Consider the following 9,967-nt stretch of genomic DNA (forward strand, 5'->3'; position numbering starts at 1 on the left):
TGTCTTTTGTCAACACCCATGAAACTGTGGCAGGCTAATTCATTAGCTTACACATAAGATAAAATCTCAGACCCTTCACGGTCTTGACACCAAGTTGTTGGGACATCAATACTTATTAGGTTGTTTGTACAAAACTACTTAATAAATAGAACTATTAGTTATTTCTTTTGGTCTAGGAACACCGTGATAAAATCCTTGAGACACTAAGTGTGCTAAAAATGGAAAAGTCTGGCCTCTGTGCATTGTTTTCATCTGGGTGTTTCAAGGTAAGACCTGTCATTTTCCAGCTGGCAGGGGTGGGGGGGAGGAAAAAGTCTAGAGAAGCAATTTCTTTTTTAAAAACAAGCCAGGCATGCTTTTTACAAAGATGGCGCCGAAAGCTAAGAAGGAAGCCTCTGCCCCTCCAAAAGCCCAAGCCGAAGCAAAGGCTTTTGAAAGCAAAGAAAGCGGTGCTGAAAGGCGTCCACACCCACACAAAAAGGAAGATCTGCACATCACCCACCTTCCGACGGCCAAAGACACTGAGGCTCCGAAGGCAGCCTGAATATCCTGGAAGAGCACACCCAGAAGAAACAAGCTTGCCCACTGTGCCATCGTGAAATTCCCCCGACCACCGAGTCCGCCATGAAGAAGACAGGACACAGCAAGACACCTGTGTTCATTGTGGATGCCAAGGCCAACAAGCAGCAGATCAAACCGGCTCTGAAGAAGCTCTATGACACTGATATGGTCAAGATCAACACCCTGATCAGGCCTCATGGAGAGAAGAAGGCATATGTTCGCCTGGCTCCTGACTATGATGCTTTGGATGTTGCCAACAAAATTGGGATCATCTAAACTGAGTCCAGCTGCCTAATTCTAAGTCTAAACATTTTACACTGTATAAATAAATAAATAAATAAATAAATAAATAAATAAATGCCAGGCACAAGTCTCTCCTGCTCATGGCCCATTGGTGAACTTAGTCACGTGGCCACAACCAGCTGCAAAGGAGACTGGGAAGTGGAATCTCTCGATGAGTGTCCATAACTTGGCTTAAAATCTATACTCTATGTAAGGAGGGGAGATGGACTTTCAAAGACAACTAGCATTCTCCAACACAGATATTTCCCTATGGTTAGTTATTGTTGCTTGAAATAGTAGTGTGGGGTGCAATGTGAGCTGTACAGCTTCTATCTGAGAGGCGTTTGCCTTAGTAACTTCTGCAGTTTCCTTTCTTCCTTATCCTCTCTTGGCATCTTATTCTAACCCTAACTGCCAGGAACCCATTCATGAGAATCTTTTCACTGGCAGACTTTGAGATGCTCTGCTTCTTGTCCTGGGTGTCAGGCCCTGGGATCTGAAATGTGCATTCTTGGGCTCAGAGCTCTTAGTGAAGGGTGGAGCAGTGATTGGAGCAAAGATACTGGACTCATGTTTACAGCAGGATGGGGGAACCATATTTTGCATTGATCTTAACCTCTTGCTATTAAAATCTCTTTCTTTTCCAAGCTTTATAAGAACATGTGACTATCGGAATACATTGTTAAGGCTACTCAGTGGACGTTGGACGGGACGTGGACAAGTAAAGCTTAACCTCTGTTAGCTTCTCTTGGCTCGACGTTGTGAGTGACCAAAAAGATATCCATCTGAAAACAAACACATACCCTCAAAACCCAGCTATCATTCGAAGAACTTTATAATTCACAGAACTTTCATGCTCATGACTATATTTAATCCTCAGAGGAGCCTTTAGTTGCCAAAGAGATACCAAAGTTTGGGGAAGTATAATTATTTGCTCCAGGTAAGCAAAACCTTCTAGAATCACAACTGCAGACTTCTGACTTTAGAATGCATGCTCTTTTCACTATACCACACCAGGGAAGATTCATATACATCAAAAAACATGGTTGCATAACATATATATTAACTGCTCAATAAGTATTTGTGGAACAAATGAAAGAAAAGAAAGAAGGAAAGCAGGAGCCAGGAATCACTTAAGTGACCTAGGAAAAACAATCTTTCAGGGGGCCAGATACTTTCCCTGCATCTCTTCCAGACATCAACCTGTTTGTTGTCCGTGCCCATGGCACAGTCCTATGTTATAAAGAGCAGAACATAAACGATCTTTCTGCAAAAGGGATGTGTGTCCATGTGTTCCTATAAAACAAGTTCTGTTTTTCTAGGTTACAGGTGAGGAGTAGCTGGGTTTTCCTCTGTAGGTGGGTGGGTGGGGGGCAGCGGGGAACAGATGAGTGAGCCTCAATTATGGTTAATTGTCGCTTTGTTAAACAATGAAAATATGCCTAGATAGGTTTGTGACGAATGTGTCATTCATCAGTTCAATGACTGCTGCTTAACGTTGGTTGTTAAGTGAGAGGGGGCAGGAAAGGCGATCTACACTTTTAATGTAAAGATCAGCTGGCCTGATCTTTATTCCAGATGCAGTGAGTGAGGTAGTGATACGCTCTTGAGAGCTTCTCTTCTGCTCTGTCAGGCCTCAGACAGGAGGAGGCTTTTTAATGCTGAATTCCACCACTTTAAAAAGCAGACAGAGACATGGAAACGTATGAAAGTTGATTTAACATGGCCCAGTTCATTCAGGAATCTCCTGGGCCACTGAATTTCTGGCAGCTTAATTGCTATCCTTTAGCATGAGGGCAGAGAAGGGCATATTTAAAACTGGGGCCTAGCAATTTGGAGAGAAATGGTCAGGGTAGAGAGATCTCAGCCAAGGCGATGAGGTCTGTTCAGAACCAGTTCCATGTATGTGTAACCCTTCAAAGGCTTCCTGGCTGCCCTTAGAATAAAAGCCAGACTGCCTGCCGTAGCCAACAGGACCCTTACATCCTGGCCTCTGTTCTCTCCTTCACTCCCCATTCTCCAGCCACACTGGTGGCCTTTCTGGTTTGCACACGTGCCACCCTCTCTCTGTCTTGTAGCCTTTGCATATGTTGTTCCCCTTGATTTTAATATATTTGACTTATTTTTCAGGTCTCGGTTTATTAATCCTTACCCAAGGATATTTTTCCATTGACTTTTAGAGAGAGTGGAAGGGAGGGAGGGAGAGAGAGAGAGAGAGAGAGAGAGAGAGAGAGAGAGAAACATCAATGTGAGAGAGACATATCGATGGGTTGCCTCCCACATGTGCCCTGACAGGGGCCCGGGATCAAGCCTGCAACCGAGGTACAAGCCCTTTGATCAGTATCGAACATGGGACCCTGCAGTCTGAGGGCCGACACTCTATCCACTGAGCCAGACTGGCTAGGGCTCAGGTCTCAGTTTAGATTCACTTTCTCAGTGTGGCCTTCTCTAACCACCTTATCTAAAGAAGCAGCATAACTGCTTTCTCCTGTCATGCTTACCTGCTCCCATTTCACTGTTTCCTCCCTAGTACCTCACAGTCTGTAATGTTCTTGTTTATTTGGTTGTTTTCTTACTTATTATCTGCTTCCTTCACTAGACTATAAGCTCCAGGAGGGCAGAGAACTTATTTCTCTCATTTCACCAGCATATCCCCAGCTCCTAACAAGTCCATGGTAGGTGCTCAGTACAGATTTGTTGACTAAAGATTGAAAAAAAAACTCTTTCCCTTCAGAGCATTATCTGATCTATTTGTGGAAGGTTCATCTTAACTCTCAGAGCGGTTTCAAACTCCCAACACCTTTCTTTGCCCTCTTACCCTAGGTTAAGCCTTTGGTCCATCAGGATCTGAAGACCAAATTAAAGCTCGACTTTGATCTCTCTGAGGCCTTTCCCCCGGTACACTGACTGTGCTAAGGCAGCAGATGTTTTTGCAGCAGGTAAAACAACCTGTTTCCCAAGGGTGTGTCCTCCCTCCGGGTGGACAGGACGTGCCCTCGGAGCTTGCCAGGACATGCTTCTCCAATAATGGAGGCACTGTTCAAGCCCACAGGCAGAGCCTGGGAGCGCGGCAACCAGCAGCATCCGGGGAGGCAACGGGCAAGTGCAGGAGAGATGCACGTGAAAAAATAAATCTCTTGCATTAGGAGCCAGGCTGGGGCTGGAAATTCCACCTGGAATGACATCCCAACAGTTAAGAGCCAAGACAGTTGGAAAAACAGAAAAACTCCTCATTTTCCACTGGAGTGAGCTCCATCTGCATTTGATTTTCCAGGGCCTTGCCATGAGTACTTGCCTGCTTTGGTCATAAAGAGCGTTTGGTTTAGGGAGAAAAAGAAGAGGAAAGTGGACTGAAGATAGCAAGGCCTCAGGCAAGGGGGAAGGGCTGCTGTGGAAACACTTCCTGGCTCTATCTAGGGGGTGATGATCTCTGGAGTCTCCCTGGTGCCTCCCCGGGACCCTTGACCCCTTGACCCAGGAAGCAGGGAGTATGTGAGAACAGAGACAGCCATGGCTTGATGGCCAAGAGCCTGGGTTCACAGTTCCTAACGATGCTACTCACTTTGTTGAGAGACCTGGGACAAGCCACTTCATCTTGAAACTCAGATTCCTCTTTTATTAAATGAGAACTTGACCTTTAAGAAAAAAGGTGCTAAAATATAAATAATATAAATATAAAATGTACCATTTACCATAATTAAGTGTACAGTTCAGTGACATTAAATATTTTTTCCAATATTGTGCAACCATCATCACCATCCATCTCTAGAACTTTTTAATTTCCCCAACTTGAACTTTTATACCCATTAAACAGAAACTCCTCATTCCCTCCGTCCCCTCCCCCAGGCACTCACCATTCTACGTTCTGTCTCTGTGATTTTAGTTAGTGGGGAATATCAGGGCAGAATGTGGGAGGGAGCAGATACTGCCTCTGGCCATGTGCTACTTTAGTCTGAGAGCCGTAGTTGAAGGAATGTCAGAGAAATCCAGAAGAGGCTGCTGTATGGACGTGTGGAATCTCCAGAGGCAAAGGAAGGCAAAATTGTTTATGTTGTACATTCCTTCATCCAAAGCCACCTTGCAGGACTCAAAAAGTAAAGGGAGCAAGATTCTCTTTTGAACAGCACAAAAGTTTGTTGAGGAAGCAAAGTTAGTGCTCCTAAGAATGGATTCAAGTCAGAAACCCTAGGTTTAAATTCTAGCTTAATTGCCTGATAATCCAGGGCAAAAATGCTTTACTTCTTTCAGCCTTCATTTTCCCATTTATAAAATGAGAGTGATGATAGGGATTGCTGTGAGGATTAAGTGAAACAATGCATGTCAGATACTGAATCCAGTACAATAAGCTGTTGGTACATGGTAGCTACTCCTACTGGAATTATATTTTGGAGGTGTCCATTGTCATATCTTTCTGTTTATCCCTCCAACCCCAGCACTTAGCAGAGTGCCAGCTCATAGTAGGTATTGAAGGGGTATTTGTAGACTTGAATTGATGTGAACTGTCTTTCCTGTTTGACATGCCTTGTGCCACACTCTCTCTGATGGTGGCAGGTGACAAGGTTGAAAAGCATGAGGCCAGGCTGCTTCAAGGTGTTGCCTACTAGGTAACACCCAGAGACTAAATGCCATTGGGTTGGATGAGATTCAAGCTGTGGGATGTACGTGACCATGACCGCCCAGGTCAAGGGCTTCTGCTGTGCTCTCCCTCATCCTCTCCTTCTTCAAAGGAATGTGTCTTGCCTATTCCAGCAAAGATGTAAAAGGAAACATTAAGTTAATAAATTAGGACTAGAGAGATATCAGCCCTGCAAACTTCTTTTTTTAATCCTCACCGAGGATATTTTTTCCACTGATCTTCTGCCTCCCGTACTCACCCTGAGATTGAATTAGCAACTGAGGCACATGCCATTGACCGGTAATTGAACCCACAATCCTTTGGTCTTCAGGCTGACTCTCTAAGCCAAACTGAGCCAAACCAGCCAGGGCTGCAAATTTTATTTTAATTCAACTACTACTTATTGAATGCTTAATATGCACATGTTTAAGGCTCTTTGCTGGCCACTGTTGGGTATTTGAGATTCAGTAAGAAAATAACCTCTCCTCTCAAAGCATGTGCTTCCTAATAAATGGGTGGCACATGGATACTGTAGTATAAGAAAAATGTCCTAGAGAAGATAGAATGAATGATACAGAAAATGAAAAAAGTGAGAAGTCACACTCAGATTCAACTATTTCAGTGTGTGTCTCAGGGGAAGTAACTTTTCAGATGGTCTTTGAATTGGTACCATGGTGGGCAGGGGAGCAGAGGGAAATGGAAGATTTTAGAGGCAAAGGACATGGTGGCAGTAAGAGGCATGGAGTGGAAAAGTGTAGAGTGCTTGATGGTCAGTGAGTCACCTATTTTAGATGGATCATACAATAGAAGAGTATGTCTAGAAAGAGAGTTTTGAGGGTCTTGAAGGTTTAGGTGAGGATTTATGGGGAAAGGAGAGCAACTGAGAGATTTTGAGCAGGAAAGTGGTGTGATCAGACTGGTACTGGGGAAGATTAAACTGGCAGTGGTGTGAGAAACGAGTGGAGAAAGACAGGAAGAGGGGAATGACGAGAAGTGGAAATGGATATGAGGGACTTATTGGAGAGACTTTGCTGAGGTAGCTATGACAGGATCTGAGAGTCAGTTCCTTTGATTTACTTGGCTAGAAAACGAAGTGTGACTAGCTCATCTTTCTAGAATCAGCAGCTCTCACTACTTTCTAGTACACAGACTCTAGTTTTGGAAGCAAAAGGTGGCCCTCAGGTGGAAGGCTTGGAAGACTGGAAGCATCTCTCATTCTCCCTAGTTCTCCATGTGCTTTACCCCAATTCACAGCTTCAGAGAAAGAGTGAGATGAGTGAGATCAGAGAAGGAAGCTTCCCTGCCAGGCCCCAGGGCTTCAGTTCCAAGGGTGACCTCATCTGTGATAATAAGGACGTAGCACAACAGTCATGCATCTCTTGGAATGTGAAAAGACCAGGATTATTAGCTTATGTGTTCCTACTAGAGTTAGGAATCCAGACTCTACTCTCCTTTCTCTCCTCCATACCCCCATCAGCTAAACACAATTTTCTCTTTATTGCTCAGCTTCTCTCTCTCCCCTTTCCCCCTAAGGTGTATTCTGACTACTAGGACTATCGTGTGTGGGGGGAGATAAATCAGACTGGACAGTTTGGAAGAACTGTCTTGATGGCTGGGTGAATTCCAAGATTACCATTTGATCTGTAAAATTCATGTCATAGTCCAAATAGTTTGGAAGAAAAGGGGCAACATTCTTGATGACTGGGTTAACTCCAAGGTTAACATTTGAGCTGTAAAATGCAGGTCATGGACCAAATAGATAAGATACGAAAGAATGAAGCCAGATGACTAAGTCAACCTATATAATGAGGAGCTAAGAGAGAAGAAGGGAACAGAAAATGAAAATAGTCTGGACTGGGTTTCCGGGAACATTTGAAGTGGTGACTTGTCAAATAAAAGGCTCTGAGATCCAAAATACACTGCTGTAAGGTGTAGGTTGAATCTCTTTTAATGTAATAAAATGCTAGAAATATTGTTTTGGTTGCTCAATGTGTTATGTTTTGAATGTTTTGTTTTAATGTCATATCCTGCCAACACCGGACAGCATTGTATTCCAGCCTATATTCGGGTTGTATAAAAGGATAATGGTTAACAGCAGGAATTCTGGAACCAAACTCTTGGATCTCAAATCCCATTTCTATCACTTAATGACTGTGCAACCTTTGGCAAGATACTTACTTCTCTGTAACTCAGTTGCTTTGTCTGTAAAATTAGTTCACAAGAGTATCTACTTCCAAGAGCTGTGGTGAGGATGTCATGAATACTTGTAAAGCTCATATAAAGCTCATGTAAAGCCTGGCATGTAGTTAGCACTGTATAAGCATTAGCCATTATTAGGACAAGGAAATTTAAGGCCATGAGATTTTTCTGCCTTGGTTCAATCAAAACGGTGAAGACAGCTGTCAGAGAAGAACTTCTCAGCAAAACAGATCTTAAATTTCGAGAGAGAATGGAGGTTCCAGGCAGTTGTGATAGACAGATTTCTAAAATGAACCCCAGTGATTCCCACCACTGAGTATTCACACTTGGTGTGATCCACAACCCCTGTGTGTGGGCTGGACCTGGTCACTTGCCTGTAACTCATAAACTATGGCAACCATGACGAAATGGCACTTTTGTGGTAGGTTACAAAAGGCTGTGACTTTGTTCTCACTAGCAGACTCTCTCTTGCTGGCTTTGATGATGAAAACTGCCTCTTTGGACTGGCCCAGATGTCAAGGAACTGAGGGAAGCCTGTGGCCAACAGCCAGTAGAGAACTGAGGCCCTCAATCCAACAGCCGGTGAGGAACTGCCAACAACCACTGAGTGAGCTGGAAATGGGTCCTGCCTCAGTTGAAACTTGATTGCAGCCTTTGGAGAGATCCTGAGGCAGAAATCCCAGCTCAGCCACATCTGGATTCCTAACTCTAGAAACTGTTGGATAATAAATGTGCTGTTTTAATGCATTAAGCTTTACAGTAATTTGTCACATAGCAATAGATAACGAATACAGCAATGTACCAAATAGGAGCTTGGGAATGGAATTAAGGACAGTGGTCCAGCCCTAAGATATTAGGGTGAAAAGTGGGGAGGGCTTAAGGATGAGAGCTCTGAAAGAAGGAGTATCCTATGGTCAGCACTGGGCAAACCTATCTATGCGGGGAGGAGAGCAATGTAGGCTGAGTCCTTCAGGTTGGGTGGCTGAGGATACCCCAGTGCTCTCAGTTTCATGTGCAGATCAGCCTGGTAACTCACCTCACATCACTGACCTCTTTGCAGCATCTGAGTGTGAACTCTCCTAGAAATACCTCCTTATCTTTATGACACCACTCCATTTGTTTATTCGTTCATGCAACAACTACGAGCTGGACATTTTCATGGGTATGAATACATCATGAACAAGAAGAAATTGCCCTCACAGAGTTTATGATTTCTTCTGGCCTTGTTCCCATCTTTTTAAACTGTTCCCCTATCTCCTTCACTGGGGTTCACATACCCTTTGGGCTGGTGTTCTCCATACCATGGTCCTTATCCCTTTTTTCTCTCTCACCTTCATGTCCCTCTGAATTATTCTAGGCTTTTAAAACATATATATTATTGATTTTTGACAGAGAGGAAGGGAAAAGAATAGAGAGTTAGAAACATCGATCAGCTGCCTCCTTCACACCCGCTATTGGGGATGTGCCCGCAACCAAGGTACATGCCCTTGACCGGAATCAAACCTAGGACCCTTCATTATGCAGGCCAAAGTTCTACCCACTGAGCCAAACCTACTTAGGGCTCTAGGCTTTTTCTTTTCTTTTCTTTTTTTATTGTTGACAGTATTACAGATGTCTCCCATTTTCTTCCTTTTTGCCCCCCTCCACTCAAACCCGACCCCACCTCAGTTCTTCCCCATGCTATTTATTTTCTGTGTCATGGATTATGCATATATGTTCTTTGGTTGATCTCTTCCTGTTCTCTCCCCACTACACCATTATTCTGTTCCATGCATCCATACTTCTAGCCCTATTATCTTAGCCAGTTTATTTTGTTCTTTAGATTCCACGTGTAAGTGAGATCGTGTAATAATTGTCTTTCTCTAACTGGCTTACTTCACTTAGAATAATACTCTTCAGGTCCATCCAAGCTGTCTCCAAGGCTAAGAAATCCTTCTTTTTTTATAGCTGCATAGTATTCCATGGTATAAATGTACCAAAGCTTTTTTTATCCACTCATCTACTGATGGGCATTTGGACTGTTTCCAGATCTTAACTATTGTAAATAATGCTGCTATGAACATACAGGTGCATATATTCTTTCTGATTGGTATTTTGGGATTCTTAGGATATATTTCCAGAAATGGGATCACTAGGTCAAATGGTAAATCCATTTTGAATTTTTTGAGGAACCTCCACACTATTTTCCACAGTGGCTACACCAGTCTGCATTCTCACCAGCAGTGTACTAGGATTCCCTTTTCTCCACATCCTCACCAGCACTTGTTGTTTGTTGATTTATTGATGATAGCCATTCTGGCAAGTTTGAGG

At 43.5% G+C, this 9,967-nt stretch overlaps 1 pseudogene across 1 annotated transcript; it reads left to right on the forward strand.

The window, feature by feature from the left end:
* Positions 1–367: 367 nt before the first annotated feature.
* On the forward strand, positions 368–837 carry LOC308523316 (large ribosomal subunit protein uL23-like; annotated as a pseudogene). The gene has a single exon. The product of its transcript is annotated as a large ribosomal subunit protein uL23-like (transcript).
* Positions 838–9,967: the final 9,130 nt, after the last annotated feature.

This window comes from Myotis nattereri (assembly GCF_964212035.1).
Source record: "Myotis nattereri genome assembly, chromosome: 1".
Lineage (NCBI taxonomy): Eukaryota > Metazoa > Chordata > Mammalia > Chiroptera > Vespertilionidae > Myotis > Myotis nattereri.